General features: G+C 35.6%; 1 long non-coding RNA gene across 1 annotated transcript; it reads left to right on the top strand.

Moving 5' to 3' along the window:
• The first annotated feature begins 4217 nt into the window (after window positions 1–4217).
• Window positions 4218–7493, top strand: LOC131553921 (uncharacterized). Its single transcript, XR_009274294.1, has 3 exons — window positions 4218–4299; window positions 6658–6732; window positions 6960–7493. It is a non-coding gene; the product is annotated as an uncharacterized LOC131553921 (long non-coding RNA).
• Window positions 7494–21097: the final 13604 nt, after the last annotated feature.

Below are 21097 nucleotides of genomic sequence, written 5' to 3'. Positions count from 1 at the left end.
ACATTCAGAAGTGACATCCGCATATTCTCTCGAAATTGCAATGACATTGTGATTATCATAACTATGGACCGGACAAAACATGATATGTCAGAATAGATGTGCATGAAGGCAAGCACCCTCACTAATTTCAGAAGCACCGACAGTGATTTGATTTTGGAACAGAGCATCCTTCCGGAGCTCTACGGTGGGACTCGAGACCGTTCTGTAGTGCAGTTGTCTTTCCTTCCTTCCTTCCTTATATATATATACAGTCATGGCCAAAAATATCGGCACCCTTGGTAAATATGATCAAAGTAGGCTTTGAAAATTAATCTGCATTGTTAATCCTTTTGATCTTTTATTAAAAAAATTCACAAAAATCTAACCTTTCATTGGATAATAAGAATTTAAAACGGGGGGACATATTATGAAATAAAGGTTTTTCTCTAATACACGTTGGCCACAATTAACGGCACCCTTTTATTCAATCCTTTTTGAAACCTCCATTTGCCAGTTTAACAGCTCTAAATGTTCTCCTATAATGCCTGATGAGGTTAGAGAACACCTGACAAGAGATCAGAGACCATTCCTTCATCCAGAATCACTCCAGACCCTTTAGATTCCCAGCTCCATGTTGGTGCTTCTTCTCTTCAGTTCACCACTCATTTTCTACAGGGTTCAGGTCAGAGGACTGGAATGGCCAGCAGAAGCTTGATTTTGTGCTCAGGGACCCATTTTTTGTGTTGTTTTTGAGGTTTGTGTTTGGATTATTGTACGTTTGGAAGATCCAAACATGGCCCATTATAAGATTTCTAACAGAGTCAGTCACTTATTGATTTTTTATCTGTTGGTATTTGATAGAATCCATGATGCCATGTGTCTAAACAAGATGTCCAGGACCTCCAGCAGAAATATAGGCCCACAACATCAAAAATACAGCAGTATATTTCATTGTACACATGGGGTACTTTTTATCCCTGTGTTCACCAAACCCATCTTGAGTGTTTGCTGCTAAAAAGCTCATTTTTTAGTTTCATCTGAACATAGAAGCCAGTCCCATTTGAAGTTCCAGTCGTGTCTGATAACTGAATATGCTGGAGTTTGTTTTTGGATGAGCGAGGAGAATTTTTCTTGGAACCCTCCCAAACAACATGTGGTGATGTAGGTGCTGTTTGACAATTTATTTTAAAGGTTTTCTGACCCCGAGACTCAACTATTTTCTGCAATTCTCCAGATGTGGTCCTTGGAGAGTCTTTAGCCACTCAAACTCTCCTCCTCACTGTGCATTAGGACGATATAGACACACGTCCTCTTCCAGGCAGTTTCGTAACATTTTATGTTTATTGGAAACTCTTAATTATTGCCCTGATGGTGGAAATGGGAATTTTCACTGCTCTAGCTATTTTTATAAAGCCACTTCACTAATTTGTGAAGCTCAATTATCTTTTGCTGCACATTAGAAATATATTCTTTGTTTTTTTCTCATTGTGATGATGATTAAGGGAATTTGGGCTTTGTTTTCTCCTATTTATATTTCTGTGAAACAGGAAGCCATAGCTGGATAATTTTATTTTCATAATCACCCTGGAGTGCTCAAAATTGTGAATATGAATGGGAATATACTTCAGAGATATTTTACTCATAAGAATACCTAGGGGTGTCAATGATTGTGTCCAACGTGTATTTGAGAAAAGCATTTATTTCATAATGATACTTCCCCCCCATTTTAAGTTCTTATTATCCAATGAAAGGTTAGATTTTAGTGAATTGTTTAAATAAAATATCAAAAGTATTAACAATGCAGATTAATTTTCAAAGCCTTCTTTGATCATATTTACCAAGGGTGCCGATATTTTTGGCCATGACTGTATATGGGTCGAGACAATTTAAAAAGAAAAAATATAGGGTCGCTCTGAAAAAAAGTTTGAAAACCACTGCCCTACACCTAACCCTACCCCTTACAGGAGACTTTGTGCTATTTCAGATTTTCAATACACTCCATTCTGTGTGATTTGTAAGCGTTTTGAAAAGTGGGGACATGGGGTAATGTCCTGAAAAGTCACTTCTCCGTGTAATACCTGTCATACCCTTGTCATTATATAAATTGATGTCCTCATTTGTCACAAAAACACGCACACACACACACAATTATATATATATATATATATATATATATATATATATATTTTTTTTTTAAATATATATATATATATATATATATATATATATATACGATTTAAAATGCATGCAGATATATGACAAATTCTGAAGAAATATATAATTTAATTTAATATTTTGATTCAACTGATTGCCAGAAATCGCGGGGGAAATCCTATTTGTTGCTGTCTAATATGAGATATAGACCATATGGAAGGCATGACAGGTGTAAAGTTAGAATAAACAGGACAATCTGTTTCACATTTTTGGCAGCCTGCATTTTGACTCTTTACTTTTCACTGCCTGTACATAAATGTATCAATCAGTTCCTCTAAAATTCACACAGGTGTGCTAGCAGAGTAACCAAAGTTTACTCATCACATCAGCCATGAACATGATTCACCAACATCTGGTAATCAGAAAATAAAGAGATACTGTTTGTAGTTTTGAACAACATATCTATTGGTTTAAAACCTAGCAAACTTTGAAGTGTTTTGCTTAAAATGCTTGTGCTACTGTATAATTATCTCAAATATATTTTGTCATGTAATGCATAAACATCAACGCATTTTTAAGCATAGTTTTTGGTGCATTTTAGGGCTACTATACAACATCAGCTAGTTTTAATTACTATTCAGACTGCTGTGAATGCATAAGGTAAAGAGTGGAAATGAAGCTGACCAAAAAAATAATAAATAAACACTTTTAGATGACTGCACTTAAACACATTTTTTCTTACAAAAAAGAAAAGAAGAAAACAAAAAAACAAAAAACAAACAAACAAACAAAAAAACATAGGTAATGCAATCCTGCATCTATCACTCCAGTAAACCTCTCTGTTTACAAAACACATAGGCTATGTCTGGCAAAAATTAATTTGGATGCATTTGAGTCCATCTTCTCATACATACTGAATTTTTTCTTAGGGAAATGTGATTTAACAGGATGATAGAGGTATCTTGTATCTTCCAGATCTTCCTGTAATGGAGCAGGCTTATCCTATATTTCCCCATTTTGCATTGAGCTAAAACACAATTCAACACTGTAACCTACACAATTTCCCTCCAATTCTATCATCACACGTAAAGTGGGTTTCTGTAGCACGTGAAAACATATGGACCACCCAGATGACAGAAAATAGATGATCAAATGGTGTCAAATACCCTGGAAACGATGGGCGCAGTTTAGGGCCATTTTGAGAAAAGTAAAGAAGATAGACAGTCTTTGAAAATGACTTGAAATGATGGCCTGAAATCAAAAGATTGAACTCTCAACACATCAAACATCATACCAAAATATGAACTGACATGAGGAGAAGTATTCACTTTGCCTGACCTTTCATCTATGAAACCTGCAGCAGAATTATTTATGCAGTTGTATCTGATGTGTGTTTTGGACAGGGATGCCACGCATCTGCCTTTGAAGGAAGTAAATGTGACTCCGAAATGTATATACAGATGTAAAGTGTCTGAAATTACAGTCTCAAATAAAGTTCAAGGCAGAAATGAAGGTGGCTGTCTCTAACTAAAAACATTTGATACATTACATAATAATAAATAAAAACCCTAATGCTGCATATGGGTCATTAATAATAACAACAATTTAAAAATAATAAATATTAGTTCAGTAGAAGCATTTTTTTCAATTATTCATATTTGTCAATATAATTAGGTTTTTGGGGAGACACTCCAAATGACATTATACAAACTAATCTAGCTTTGCCTTGACAAAAACAAACAAAAAAAACATCAAATTATCAAATAATTTAAGAGTCTTACACTGTAAAAAAAAAAATTAAATTTTGAAAAATTGTGGAAATTGAAAAATAAATATTGGCTCAACAAATTGCTTCCCAATAATTGTCCCCAAACAAAAAAAAAAAATGCAATGTAGTAATTTTAGCTGAAGGTCTGAAGTTAAAATTAAAAATATACATTCACTGAACATATTAAATTGTGCTCAGCCAATCTTTAAAGCAGAAGCGAAAAATCTGTGTTAGCCGAACAAGCTTTGCATCAAAAAACGCGTGTACGCATGTGCCTGAGAGAAACCGTTGCTGTAGTGAATTCAAATTGCTGTGCGCGGGAGAGCGAGAAAGCGGAGCCAATACCGAAGGGTGACAGAACATCATTTACAGACGGATTTTCTATCATTAAAGTTATGGTGAGTATACTGAGTTTTGTATTTATTAAGTCATGTTTCACATTGTATTTTGCAGAATAACAGTGAATTCACGCCTTTGCTGGTGTCATGTTGGCGTTTATAACCTAGTTTAGCCCGTGCTGATCGGACTCGGTAGGGGCAGGCACGTGCGGTGGGTGCTTGAGCACCTGCCCCTTTTCCCCTTGATGCCCAAAGTGCCCTTTTGTCAAGGCAATTCTTATTTATTTATTTATTTTTTATTTTTTGGAATTAAACGCCTTTTTGTGAAGGCCTGCCCAATCTAACTATTAATAAAATTAATTAATTAGAATTTAGCCGTAAATAAAATTATCCACATGATGACCTTTCACCTGATGATCTCATCCAGGATGATCCCTCACATTCAGACACCTTTAGTAATTTAGGGCACTACCAGGATGCCTTCAATAACGTCCGCGGCTGCCTGTAAGTGGAGTTCTCAGCAGAGCCGTGTGCTTGTAAACTTATATTATTGAATTATTATTATTTTACGAGAACGGCGTGAATAGATCATGCACAGCTGTTGTTTATATTGCTGGGTGTTGCCTGTGGAAGCAAGGTTAGCTGCAGCAAGGGGCTACAATATTTTTGTTCAATGTTTTCCTAATGACAATTTTATGATTGGTTTATAAAGGCTACTTTGAACACCTTTTTCCCATTTTTATCACAGGATAATTCAAGAAATATATGTTATAGTTTCTATACTAAATGATATGTCAATCAGTACTGCATTTATGATATAGTTTATTTATTTATTACCTGGAGATAACTTGAAAAACACACATAAACCATATATTTTCGCAATCGTGTGTTTATTGTCTTCACGTTTCATCAGTAACATCGTTTCTGCTTTTTATTCAGCTCAGCTATATTATTCAGCTCATATTAGGGATTTCCTGCAAGTCATAAGTTTCTGCTCGAGAGCGCCCTCTGGCTTCGAGTATGAATGAAACATGCACTGCAGGAGAGTGTTCAGCTCTCCTGATATTCACATCTCCTCATTTTGGATACGAATAAAATGAAAGGTCATGTCTCTTAATTTAAATCTAGATTTAAATCTAGAAACCTCTATGTGAAAACACCTGCTGGAGCTCTAATAAAGTGCGGGGGATGAATTTACATTTTATTCAAATTAATATTAAATACTAAAAATGCAGCTAGGTGCTTATTCTCTTTCGCTCTTGCTGTTTAATTGGGGAAAGTTTAAAGCGTGTCGAGGTGTCTTGTCTTTTTTATGTTATCTGACTAAAACTATTCATACTTTGAACTAGTATTATTACAGTATTTATTTTAAAAACGTAGAGTGCCTTAAAAATAATTATCACAACACTGGTAAAACAGGCTTATACTGATTTTCTTGTCCTCTGAATTATACTTATCAATCCTGTTTTTATAATCATTATCATTAAAAAAATGAATAAATTCAGAACAGGAATAGAATCCTATTTTATTTATTTAATTTTTTTTCTACAACAACAATGGTAGTGTTTACAACAGCAAAACCATACCTTGTAAACTCAACAACAACAATAATAATAATGATATAATTCCAGAGTAATTAAGAGGTGCAAAAAATGTCTTTGACATTTAAACTTAAAATGGTCTTTTCTGTATTGTGTTTCTTTTTCAAACCTGCATCATGGCATTTGCTGCTGTATCAATACAGAAGCATCCATTTCGATACACATATCAGCAAGGAGCACAGCCCTATTTAAAGTCGTGTTCCATGTGCCCCTTTTATACTTTGAGCACTTGCCCCTCTCTGCACAGCCCTGGGTAGGGGTGTGCGATATATATCGATCGTCTGTGATGATATTGTAATTGTTGTTTTAACGATGTGGGATTTGATATTCTGTATATCGCAAAAACCAAACAAAACACGCATAACTTGCAGAGTGCATGATTACATTAATGTTACGTGATGAAGATTAGACTAGTGCACATGTGCATTTACAGTGTGTTTTTTTCTCTGCATTATTCAGTCTTTAACAGTTCAATAAATAAGTTAATATTAAAGGGACTTGCGTTTTAGACACATTATTGCCTGTTTTGCTCTATTTCGCAAACAAAATCATTCATATCAAAAACTTTAGGAGCCGGCTGTCCACAGTAGTCCTTATACCAGCACAATAACACTCAGCAAAATATTGTCCAATTATCATTATCGATAAAATCCCAGAAAATATTGAGATAATTTTTTTCAATATCGCACACCCCTATCGCTCAGTTACCTAAAGTTATTGAACTAAATTATTTTTATCTCACTTTATTATGAATATATGAAATGTATGAGACACAAGCAATGTGTTTTTGCTATAACTATTTTTTTGTTCCCATTAGTGTAACCCACCATTGGTAGGTCTGAGCTCACAAGGCACCATTTGTTGTAGAAAAGGAACCACTACGAATTTCACAGTGAGTATTTAACAGTAGTTCTTATTGGATATATGTTTATTCCATATTAGTGTCAAATAATATTAGCTCTTTGATGTAATTTGTGAGGAGTTGCTTTATTGAGAGCTGCCATGAGACATGGCTCGTGTAATGTAGGCTGCTAATTCTAATGTAGACTTAGTATTGACATTGCTATTTTATACTTTTTTTTTATTTCATTCCCATGAAAATGGGAATTATTGAAATAGTAAGCAGCAGCAGTTGCACTTCAAGGGCCCTGTCAAGTGTACTGAATGTCTCCGTTGTCCTGGAAGAGGAGGTGGTGCTTGACAACTTAGGAGACTTTGTAAATGCATTTATTGTACTTTTTTGGATTTTATTGTATACACTCATCCTGGAGTACAACAAGGACTTAAAGTGATAGTTTACCCAAAAATGAAAATTCTGTCATTCATTACTTACCACGTCGTCATCTTCAGAAAACAAATTAAGATATTTTTGATTAAATTTGTTTGATTAAATTTTTGATGAAACAACGGTCTTATTGATGTGGAACGACATGAGGGTAATTAATGACAGAATATTAACCTCAAAGTTCCTCTTATGAGTTTTTTTGGCAATCATTTGAAGTATAAGATGCAGTTTTATGAGCTCAAAGTACCGCTTGTGAGAATGGTAGAGTTCATGTGAACTACTCTAAACACTGGGTGAAGTAACCTCCCCATTACTTAAATTTGATGGTGTTTTTGACATTTTTAATATGTTAATGTGTTTGATGTTTAATGTTTAAATAGTTAAGATGCAGTTTCATGAGCTCAGAGTACCTTTTGTGAGAATAGTAATATTCAGTGACATTAACCTAAACACTGGTTGAAGTAACCTAAGATAAATTATTATTATTTTATGGTGTTTGACATTTTTTGCATGTTTGTGAATGTATCAATGTATAAGGTGCAACTCATCAGCTTTGTGTATCTTATGAGAATTAAAATACATGATTTTGTAAGGTATGCTGTGTACAAAATTTAAATGTATTTATAATTTTAATGTATTTTCTCAATATTGAAATGTGGCAGTGTTTCAAATGTGCATCATCATTTAATATTTTTTTCCTTTTCTTTTGGGACAACAGGGAATAAACAATTCAGTAAGGTTGCTTTAGCACTATACATTTACCAATATACATTTTTAAATTAGGTAAAACAAAAAATGTATGCTTACTATTTAAAATATTTAATTGGGCAAATTACATGGTTTGGTAGACTTCCTTTTTCCCAGTTGGCTCAACATATTATTTCTCATTGAGTCAATGTTAACAGACTGTTGCCACAATTGATAAAATTCAGTTAGCAGAAATCCAATTGGGCCAATGGAAAAATTTTCATGTAATCAGTCACTAGAAAATTTTGAGTTGGGGAGGTCTGATATTTTTTTTTTTACAGTGTACTGACTTTGACAAATCTTTTTTTTTTTTTTTTTTCAATGTATTTTTAAATGAGTTAATGCATCACACCATTGATCCATGTGGATAAAACCATCATGAACATTGTCCAAACACAACTTTCCATTGCAAAACCCTACAATTTCAACTTGGTGTAATGGCTTGTGTTTACATTGAGCAGTGGGCTTCACTGTGCATTTCTGGACCCATCCCTCACTGTCTTTTCAGTGTGACAACGATAACACCAGCACACGAGTATGAATGTGTCATTTTCCAAGGCACACAAAACCTATGGCACTCAAACCTTTCATTTCTCCAGACTCAAAGGCAGGCGAGGAAGGCCCTGTTTGATAACAGCAATTCTAGAAAGGTCACAGGCGTCAAGAAAATAGGAAGAATGAGCCAGGAGGTTTTAAAGTTGTATTAATGAGAACCCCTTGCTGGCACATGCCTCTGAGGTCAGACCATCACCTAAAATGATAAAGATTTATCATGGGAAGGCAAGCTGGTCAAAGCTTCCTCTTATCTTATGCCATCCCTTTATGAAAGCAGCCACTGTCAGGACCCTTGGTGGATGAAAGCTTCTCCTACACTGCTACAGACCTCACAGTAAAAGAGAAACATCCAATAAGTCTGTAAATATTTGATGCAATATATTTTGTACTCTTTGCGGATTTTTAAGGCGAGCCAGCACATTATGCTGGACTTTGAAGATCCACTCTGAAGAGGAGTGGAGGCGATGTATATTAAACAGGAAACTGCTTAAGATAATAAACAAATGACCTTTTTTGTTGGGTTTTGGTTTTAAAACGTTACAAAAACTAGTTTCAGAAGCTCTTTGGATATTTTATCTTTTGACTTACAAGTACAGAGATGAATCTCACCATTTGAGGCATACCTATGGTTCCCCTTGACCACCATATCAGAATATATAGAGACTATATAGAGACTGCATAGCTAAACTATAAAGCATGGCTCTGACCGCTTCAACCAACAGTTGGGCGTATCACTGCACAACACCCTTACCAATATAATCAATAATACAGTGTCAAAACTGCTCCATGTAGGGTAGAGTGGGGGAAAAGACTTGAGGTAACTTGCTAACTTGAGGTAATTTTTAAATATAAAATCCAAATATTTTTATTCAACCAACTAGTTAGAATATATTTGATGGAAAAACAAAGGATTTGATGTACAGAACAGAATAACATCAGTAATTGCAAATTGCCCCCTGAAGGCGTTTTACTACAACGGCGTTTTAGTGCCTCCTTAAAAAATAAAAAAATAAATCTAAAATTACGAGATTAAAGTCGTAATATTTCGAGAATAAATTCGAAACTACGAGAATAAAGTCGAAATGTTTCGAGAATAAAGTCGAAATACTACGAGAATAAAGTCGAAATGTTTCGAGAATAAAGTCGAAATGTTTCGAGAATTTAAATCGTAGAAATTAAAGTTATAATATTTTGAGAGTATAGCCTATATAGCGCATGGAAATGGCCCGCATTGAGAGCACCGGGAGAAGTTGACAGGCCACCGGAAATGATTTGAATATTGTCCGAGCGGCCGCATCATCTTGCTGGGATGTCAATTTTAAGGACTCGCGGAAACAGCTTAATATCAAGAATATGATATTTATTAACAGACTGAACAGGAACAACTGTTTATCTTAATAACATCAGCTCACACTCAATCGATATTCCTTTGGGGGGCGCTGTAGCTCTCGCTCTCTTATTTAACCCTTTTTTAATACACTACATATATATGTAGGATTATTAGCAGAAATCATACCGTGTGTCATACTCGCGGGGACAGTATGCTTGGAAATAATATTTCATGTCTTCCATTGCATTCGTTATTTGTAGTGCCACCCAATAGCAATAGCTTTTAGTGCTTTAATACAAAGTCTCAGCTCTCAAAATCAGTTTTATAACGAAACACAAATTATGTGTCTTACAATAATGTGATTTTCAAGCTCTTTAATGTGGCGTGACAGATCGCTGTATTTACAGTATGTGAATCAATTCATTAAATTATTGTGAAAATTCCACCTGCTCCGCAAAAACGTCTCAAACCTTCATTCCTCACATGTAGCCTGTTTAATTAAACAGCAATAAAACATTCTAAAGGTTGAAGTGGACTCAAATTTGTTAACATACGTTATATTGCTGTCTTTTCTGCTGTAAATTTTAAGTGATTCACAAACTGTTTTATTCATGGTATACTGTAAATGAGGACGTCTTCCATTCATTATTTGTAGCGCGCCAGCCAACTAGTATCGCAACAATTGTGTGCTTTGTTGCTTTTACACACAGCTCAGCTTTCAAATTCTGCCAGTTTTATAACGAAATACAAATTATAAATGTGTTTTTGCTCTTTATTTCAAGTTTATAGCAAGATATAAATTGAAGGAACATCATAAGGCATGAAAAAAAAAAAAAAAAAAACGCTTTAAACTAATTTATAATGAAAATAATGTCTGGTCGTTCGTTATTGTAATCGGAAAGATGACTGACTCACATGCCGCTTAACAAAAAAAGTATTGCAATATAGCCTATATATTGTTTGCATTTCGCTATAAAACTGATAGATTTTGAAAACTGAGATTTGGAATCTCCCGGTGCTTCCAATCTGGGCCATTTGCATGAGCAAAAGGCTAGAATAGCCGATCTCAAAATATTATAACTATATAATCTTTATTCTCAAAACATTTCGACTTTATTCTCGTAATGTTTCGACTTTATTCTCGTAATGTTTCGACTTTATTCTCGTAGTGTTTCGACTTTATTCTCGTAATATATCGACTTTATTCTCGAAATATTTCGACTTTGTTCTCGTAGTGTTTCGACTTTATTCTCGTAACATTTCGACTTTATTCTCGTAGTTTCGACTTTATTCTCTAAATATTACGACTTTAATCTCGTAATCTTAGAATTTTTTTTTTTTTTTTTTTAAGGAGGCACTAAAACGCCGTCGTATTTTACTGATTATGTTTGAGAAAACAAAATTGTCATTCTGAAAATATGATTTTATTTTTATTAAATAACACGTACCCTATCTACAGGCTCTACTGTTCTCACATCATATATAAATGTGACGTTCTACAAAACAACAAGCTCTAAAACACTTTTTTCCTTACTGTTAAAAATTAAATAATTTACTGTGAAATTCGTTTTCTCTTACGTTTCTCTCTCATCAGCGTAAGCTTCATGGTGAAAACTTCTACATCACTCTTGTCAACGTAGTCCATAGTTACAATAAAAATTTATCTTGACTTTATCTTGTGGTTATTTTGAGAAAAACAGTAGGGTGGCATTTTACCCCATGGGGGCGTTTTCCCCCTCTCTACCCTATTATATATTTCACACAATGGAACCAAGCCGCAACACAATGAAAAAAGCCACAACACAACGAAATGAGCACAACACAATGGAACCAAGCCGCAACACAATGAAAAAAGCCACAACACAACGAAATGAGCACAACACAATGGAAACAAGCCGCAGCACAATGGAAACAAGCCACAACACAATGGAAAAAAGCCACAACACAATGAAATGAGCACAACACAACTAAAACTAGCTGAAACACAATGGAAACAAGCCACAACACAACAAAATGAGCACAACAATGGAAACAAGCCACAACACAATGAAATGAGCACAACACAATGGAAACAAGCCATAACACAACGAAAACAAGCTGCAACACAATGGAAAAAAGCCACAACACAACGAAATGAGCACAACACAATGGAAACAAGCCACAACACAATGGAAAAAAGCCACAACACAACGAAATGAGCACAACACAATGGAAACAAGCTGCAACACAATGGAAACAAGCCACAACACAATGGAAAAAGCCACAACACAATGAAATGAGCACAACACAACTAAAACTAGCTGAAACACAATGGAAACAAGCCACAACACAACAAAATGAGCACAACAATGGAAACAAGCCACAACACAACGAAATGAGCACAACACAATGGAAACAAGCCGCAACACAACAAAAACAAGCTGCAACACAATGGAAACAAGCTGCAACACAATGGAAACAAGCCACAACACAACGAAATGAGCACAACACAATGGAAACAAGCCGCAACACAATGGAAACAAGCCACAACACAACAAAATGAGCACAACACAATGGAAACAAGCCACAACACAACAAAATGAGCACAACAATGGAAACAAGCCACAACACAACGAATGAGCACAACACAATGGAAACAAGCCGCAACACAATGGAAACAAGCCACAACACAACAAAATGAGCACAACAATGGAAACAAGCCACAACACAACAAAATGAGCACAACACAATGGAAACAAGCCACAACACAACAAAATGAGCACAACACAATGGAAACAAGCCACAACACAACAAAATGAGCACAACAATGGAAACAAGCCACAACACAACGAAATGAGCACAACACAATGGAAACAAGCCGCAACACAACAAAACAAGCTGCAACACAATGGAAACAAGCTGCAACACAATGGAAACAAGCCACAACACAACGAAATGAGCACAACACAATGGAAACAAGCCGCAACACAATGGAAACAAGCCACAACACAACAAAATGAGCACAACACAATGGAAACAAGCCACAACACAACAAAATGAGCACAACAATGGAAACAAGCCACAACACAACGAAATGAGCACAACACAATGGAAACAAGCCGCAACACAATGGAAACAAGCCACAACACAACAAAATGAGCACAACAATGGAAACAAGCCACAACACAACAAAATGAGCACAACACAATGGAAACAAGCCACAACACAACAAAATGAGCACAACACAATGGAAACAAGCCACAACACAACAAAATGAGCACAACAATGGAAACAAGCCACAACACAACGAAATGAGCACAACACAATGGAACCAAGCCACAACACAACAAAATGAGCACAACACAATGGAAACAAGCCACAATACAACAAAAACAAGCAGAACACAATGGAAACAAGCTACAACACAACGAAAACAAGCCACAACACAATGGAACACAATTTCGTGTTGTGAAAATTTTGTTGTGTTGTGCACTACTGGGCCAAAATAGTCAGGAAATATTTTTAGTAGAAGGAAAGAATTTTTAGAGAACTTACTTCAAAAAAGTAACATATACATACACTTTTGGTTTTAATATTTTTTTATTGTGTGGTAGCAGTTTTTTAAAAGCAATAAGGTACTCAAGGTGTGCTGTATCGTGAATAAGTGATGGCTGAAGGGGTTGCTAACAATTACATCAAGCCATCACTTATAACCTACTGTAATCCACATTCTCAACGCAAAAGGAAGCCTGAAATTCGTGCCAAATTAATATCAAATGTGCAGGGCCCCAAATAGGATGAAATAGGGAAACAAATAAATACATTGATGCTTTTGTCTTCACTCACAAAACATTTGCATTACCTCGATACACTTGACAGATGCTTGCAAAAATCTGGGTTCTAAACTGACAAACATTTTGTGAGTGAAGGCAGAGTTTTTGAGAGGAGTGCAAAACTTTTATAGAAGAATGCAAAACTGGTGATGGAAATTATATGAGGTTATTGGAAAAGCTATATTGAACACAAATGCGTTGAAATATAATAATGTTTTGGTGTTGCCTTTTTTTATGTACCTTGAAATACAACAGAATTCCTTATTCATTGTGTGGATTAATTTGTATGTCAAATGACGATGGAAAAAAAGAACAAGCATTGATGCTGTGTGTGAGAGAGGATTTATGGAAATATCTACAATACAAGTGGCTTTCATCACACCACAGGAGAGCCGTCACACGGATTGAGTTGATCTTTAATCTGCTGTCTCGTGGAGACCATGAGAATCTGATGAGCTTCTAATACACATGTTTCAACATCTGATTTCAGTAATATAAACAATATTAATATTAAACATTATTGTATGTACTTAATCAAAAGGTTAAAGCAATAGCAATGAATTTTGCCAAATAAATTAATGTCTAATTTAAAGTGATTAACTAAATCAAAAGTTTAAAATAACAAATTAATTTTTTCAAATAAATTAATGTCTAATTTAAAGGTGAATAACTCAGGGGCAAAACATTAAAGATAATATTAAAAGCCCATGCTGCAGAATTTCCTTCCACCTACTTTGCATCCATCAACTTTCACGCTTAGTTACATATTAAACCTTATTCTTAAGTGATATTTATTTTGTTTGAGGCGGGCTCCCCTGGGGGCAGGAATAAAAACCATAAATCCATTGTTGACATGGCAACCATTAAACCTGAATTTCAGGATTTCAGCATGAGGCCGTTTGGCAGTGTGATAAAATGTGTGAGAACACAGCAATTGAAGCAGCAACTGTTGTGTCTATAGACCGTGGTTTCTCACAGATAATCTAAGAGTCATTCTTACAAGAACTGCTCTCCTGCTGAAAACACACAACTAAACTGAATCTACAGAAAAGAAAGCACGCTGCACAAGGTTTCTGAAACGGAGAAGCAAGTCTTTGTGGTACTGTGAAGCATTAGCTTTTGTCACTGCTAATTTCTGACTAAAGGACAAAGGTTTTGTTCCTAGTTGTTCGTATTTATATTCACGCTGGTATATTGAGCCCAAACATGATACCGAGAGTGTTTTGGCAAAGTATGCAAAGACATGCTGTGGTAAACTGATATGAGTGCAGTCTTGGGATTGGTGTAATATCATAAACACATTCTGGCTAGTGTGCAGCAATACAAAGCCAGAAGTCTTGTAATCCTTAAGCGTTTGAAACAGCATTGAGTCATCATCCACAAAGTAGGCCCTGAATTATCAGCACAGTCTACGCCAAAAATGAGTAATTAGAACACAACGTACGTGCTGACATTTCAACTTACTCAACACATTAGTTAACCTTCATGTCCTGCTGAGGTATTATTGCTGCTATTAACCACTTATTTTGCTTCAAATTATTTTAAGCACATTTAACCCAATTAAAATCCATTAGGCAGAAATGACCAGCTTTTTCATTCTGTTCTGCCTCAAAGTTCTTACAAACTTCACAAATCTGACTTACCTATTCATTTTTGGAGTCAGTTTAACACCTCAAAAAGCCATTGCATCAAAAAAAAAAAAAAAACCAATAACTGGGAGCAGTGCATGTAGAATTGCATCTAAATTGTATTCATTGAGAACATCTAAAGCATATTTTCATGTTTTCTGAAGACGTTTGTATATCTTATATTTTAAAATATTAAAATCACCTTAGGTCTCTCAATCCCCATACAGAACATTAGGGTTAAGAACGTTCAATGGAATTCACACACAAATAAATAAAAGAAAAAAGAATGAAATCCATGGTTAAATGTTCAGCTCTAAATTTTCAAGATGGACTTCATCAGGTCATTTACCAAATCCAACAGATCCAAAGGCTGGTGATCGTACTTATTTTACAAACAGAGTAAGATGGAAATAGAGAATGGGTCTTTGTTTACACATCTGCTGAAGCTGGAAAAACCGTTTAAGTTAAAGCAATGACATTGGGTAGCAAAATAACCTAAAATAAAAGTGAAAGATGGACACTAGCTGGTTTTCGTATATGGTACGTTCAGACAGCAGGGTGAGCAAGAGCAGCCAGAGGAATGGAGGTGAACTTGACATTGTGAAGAACAGATGGTACAATCCAGAAAGCATTACTGTTAAAGCACAGACTTGCAATTAGAAAGTATATTTACCATAGCACTGTGGCCATGATATAATATTGCTTTGCCAGTGTTGTGTACCATATGTCCCAACCACTGCAGACATGATATTCACAGCACAGGCAAAACATATGGTTTTCACCCCCCAAAAAAAATAAAGGGATGGTTTACCTTAATATCTTGGTATTAAATTGACCAAATTCCCCAGCGTATCATAGAATATGGGTCTTAATGTATTACGCAAAACAAAAAAACTATGCAAAAACAAAAAGCTCAAAGAAAATAAAGCGTACATTGACTACATCGAAATCAGTCATTAATATTTTGTTGGTGCTCCCATGGTTTTGATTACAGCAGCCTTTCTCCACGTTCAGGTAATTTTCATCCTTCTTTAAAAAAATGCTCACTAGTCTTCCTTGACCAGCCACAGCACTTCAGATTCTGCACAGTAGTGTACTCACTGCACTTTGAAATAATTATGTGGACATTGTGAATGTTCACATCCAGCACATAAGCAGTATCCAAACCCGACTGACCAGATATAGCCATTTTAAGAATATCCTACTTGCTTGCAGAGCTCCTTCCACATGGCTATTTTCTCTAAAAGCCACAAAATAACAACTAATAATAATGCTAATAACCTGCTACATTGTGATTTATTAAATTATAGGCTAAGAATAATGACTGCAAGCTTGGTATGACAACTTGGTCAAAAGTGATGTCTGTACAATTTCGTATGTTTCACTGCATCATGACCAATTCTAAAACTGAAACTTGGAATGCATACATTAGTTTTACACTCTAGGCACAACATAATAACAAGCATACAGAGTATTTAATAAATATGTAATAAAAAGTTTGGATTAAGTGCGAAAAAGATAACTTTTAGAGGTTGGACCACACTTTTGGCCACTACATACACTGAATAGTGACAAGCAAGCACAGTTGATTTTCAGCATACCATACTTGCTGTGCATCATGTATGTGAGTTGATCATTGTTTACGTCAGAAGTATATTACGTTGTCAGAAGTCTATTTGTCACATTATGTTCTATATGCATTTTGTAAACACAAAACTCAAAAATGGATTTAAACTCAAAATGGCTCTCAACGAAAGGCACTGGGGCACCTAATCGCATTCATTTTGTGGAAATTGTAATGCTTCACCTCCAACCCTCATTATCTTCTCTCAAAGTCTAGGTCTGTGAAATGCCAACATCAAGGTGGCATTTAACTCTGTTGCTGTGCTTCCCAAGACAGATCAGACCACCACTTAGTGCACATCATTCCTATATTCAAAATTGCCATCATCTAGAGGACCATCACTAACAAAATCGGTAACAATTTACAATAAGGTGTCATTTGTTAACATTAGTTAATGTATTAACTAACATGAACAAACAATGAACAATGCATTTATTACACTATTTATTATGAAAATACAGTTGTTCATTGTTTTTTCATCTCAGTTCACAGTGCATTAACTAATGTTAACAAACACAACTTGTGATTTTAATAATGCATTAGTAAATGCTGAAATTAACATTAACTAAGATTAATAAATGCTGTAGAAGTATTGTTCGTGTTTACTAATGTTGTTAACTAATGTTAACTAATGAACCTTATTGTAAAGTGTTACCACAAAATCATAGTTTGCACACGGAAGGAAGTTGAAAGAGCTTTGGGCGGCATGCAGGAGACTTTTGCAAATGCAGAGTGTCTTTTCTCTGGATCACAAATCTTCATGCACTGTGCCAGTACCAAAGATAGGCTGCCCCATCTGACATCATGAAGACCTTTAGGAGGCTGGTCCTGAAACAGGTCTCAAACCATCTGGATCCACTGAAATTTGCTTAGAAGACATAAAGACATTTGGACTACTCAATGATTCGTATGCATCACCATGGTTAGAATTATATTTTTAATTGGGGAAAACAATGGGAGAGAAAACAAATCATTGGTTTTGTAGCTGCCGACCCTAAAACACGCATCAGGTTTGATTAGATGCACTGTTGATTTATTGATGGTTCAAAGAGGTCCTTCTCTCTAATAACTGGAAAGTCTAGCAACATTTTTCAGATCTGAGTGAGAGTTTCTGTTTTCCTACTCTCTTGAAATAGGTCTCACTCTACAGGCTGGCTAATCACTGTGTAATGCATGCAAAATTGACTGGGTTTATCAAGAGGCAAACTGAACTGCAAAGCTTGAACCAGTGGCCCCTGCGAGCAAAGTTTCAACTGAGCGCTGTGAGGTGGTAAGAGTTCCGCGTAGCAGTTGATGAGTCATTCACGGCGCACAGACACAGCTTTTTTTCACTGTTGACAGTCAGCTCCCAGACTATGAAAGCCTTGTTTGTCTTAGAAATGGGCTTTGGCTGGGAGAAACACAGCTGGTTTGGGCGATCAGATCTCTAAATGTTCAACTTTCCAACAGGAGTCATTCAAAAGCAAGGAACGGGAGCTGCCTATTGGGAAATAGTCCCGGATTAAAGGAGCCAAAAGATTGAAAAAGTAATTTAAAAAATAATGGGCTTTTTAATGACTAAACCTAAGGGACACCCAGATGTGCTCTTTGTTAATTTTCACTTGTGTAATGTAAAATTCCAACTGCTTAATTACTCTAGTATACACAAAGCAAATGCTTTTAACGAAGCAATTATGGGAGACAATCTCGTCATGGCACCACAGCTTTCACAAACACCCCCTGCCACTTGGACAGACTGTTGTTGTCAGAGAAAAAACATTGGGTTCTCATGTGTTGGATGACAAATGAAAATATATTAGCGTTTATTAATGGTAACATTTCCACCCGGTCTTTCTAGCGTTACTCTCTCAACGTTAGGGGTTGTTGCAAAGCAAGTCATTATACAAATGTTGATATCAGCTAGTTGCATTAAAGGTTCAACAAAGAATGTCTATCTTCACAGCAATAAGGATTTTTTCTTCCGTCTTTGTTGGTCTTGTATTGCTTCCCCCGCAAATAGTCCGACAGGCAAACCACAACATTTTTACTTTTAGCAATTTACCATTTAGCAATATTTTCATTTTTTTTCTTTAGAAATGTGTTTAATTACAACCATAAGGTAACTACTCCAAAAATAAACGTTTGCTTTAAAAACTGCAACATATGATTTTTGCCAAATCGTCCACCCCTAGACGTTTCCATTGACTATAGCACAAAACTTACTCACACCTTCTCAGGGCCAGCAGTTCATCCTTATTGCTGTTTCATTTTTTAGCTAGTAGAAGAACGCACCAGGTACTGGTATCAGACTCTGTAAGATTACTAGTCATGTAATCACTGGAATATATAAGGGAGGCAATAAAAAAACATGCAACCTTCAAAAATATGACATGAAAATAATATAACTAACAGCAAACAAAAAACAAATCTGAGAACATCTTTCAATATTTAACGGTTTCTTTCCTTTGAGAACAAGGTTGTACGGGGCAGAGTTCTGAGATTTTATCTTATTACGCATTAAAGTACAATAACAGAAAGCTCAGACCCTCTGCAAATCAGGCAGTGAAAGTCCAAGAACTGCTGTTTTTCTTCTTTTGCCGGTGGAGATTTTGTTGTGTGCTTGTTAGTGCCTGTGTATGAAGAGAAGATATATCATGCACTGAAGGGGGCAATGTTGGCATTGTTATTGCCCTTTTAGATCAAAAACATCATTAGGGAGCATGTCTCTTGACATTCTGTGTTGATTTTTTGCTCTTGCTGGAGGATCAATAGATTTCCAGTGCCAAGGAACGTAAAGGGTGCCGATTTCTGCCTATCGGAAGAGCAGCCGAACAGCTGTTGGTAAATATCATTACAATATTACATGTTTTATTGCTGGTTTAATAGTGACATATTTGATGGCCATGCGCAGAGGACATTAACATTTAGAACGATCAATAGAACGTCTGGTTGCAGATTTTACGAGAAGCATTTCCCTGTGATAGAAGAATTTGCAAAAAGACCTATAGTCAATTGCCACTAGATTAATGAATGGCAGACGGATGGAGGAATAGCCACTCTGACGAGCCACAAAGATTTAGTTCTTCATAGTCACTGCACAGACAGATAGATAGATAAATAGACAGACACCCTCCAAAATGAAATGAAAATTGCTCATTGAAAAGGCTGCATTTCGTGCATGGTTTAAAAATTAGAAGCATTCCTTTGAGATGCAAAATCCAGAAGAATACTTCTTCTGTCAGATCTAAATTGCTAATGCACACCGTATGGGAGCCGAGTATCCCTTTCAAGGATGGGAGTCGTAAAGACACAAACCTGATAGCTGCGCACTTGATCAAAGCTTGGCCATGCCATGTTTTTCCCAATGAGGAGCTGCACAGATGCATAGCAACATGCATATTCTGAGCCACAATTTCAAATTGTGGGAGTCTGACAGTACAACTGCGAAATATCACTAACAAAATGAACGAACAGCAGCTAATTGGCCTTCTTAAAATTTAATTTCCTTAAAAATCTTTCAACTTAATAGACAGGTTGTATTGCTAAGCAACATATTTAAATGATAGTACCACTGGTAGTAGTTGGAAAACACATCAGCTGCTGCAAAGGAAAACAACTAAACAATTTAATTAGGGTATTAATCCGGATAATTTTGAAAACACATCTTTTTCCTCTGTGTTTTAGCCTTTAATCAACATTGAGACAGTGATTTTTTTCAAGCAAAGCTCTATATAATGGATACATTAGAAAACATAGTTTTCAGTATACTACCATTTTAGTATTGTACCATGAATTCATCATGTTTAGCCATGTGACGCATATTGTACTTATAGAAAGTTGTACCATGTTATTTTGTACAATCCTTTATATAAAGATGAAAGAATATTTACTTACAACTGTCCTGCAGCAATACCATACATGGAATGTTGACCTGGGCACACGAGTGTCTGGTGGCACATTTTGCTAATAAAAATGACAGTGTCAGAAGAATAGCTTTCAGAGAACTTTATTATGGTATCATCAAATTGAAACTTCAATTTGGTTTAAGTGTGTTAATTTCCTCAAAAATTGTTGAGTAAAAAGGGTTTCACAAAGGGTTAAAACCAGCAGAATCTAATAAAACATGCTGCATGGATAATGGGTTTTACATATATCCTGATTAATGTGGATGTAGCCTTAGAGAAACTACTAATGGTTACCTTTCAGAGTAACACTTCTCTTAATATCAATTATGTATATCATAAATTGTAAGTGATGTAGTTTAAGCATCATGTATCCACATTGTTTGACCATAAAT

This window comes from Onychostoma macrolepis, chromosome 14, assembly GCF_012432095.1.
Source record: "Onychostoma macrolepis isolate SWU-2019 chromosome 14, ASM1243209v1, whole genome shotgun sequence".
Taxonomy (NCBI): Eukaryota; Metazoa; Chordata; class Actinopteri; order Cypriniformes; family Cyprinidae; genus Onychostoma; species Onychostoma macrolepis.
This window is presented reverse-complemented; position numbering and strand designations above follow the sequence as displayed.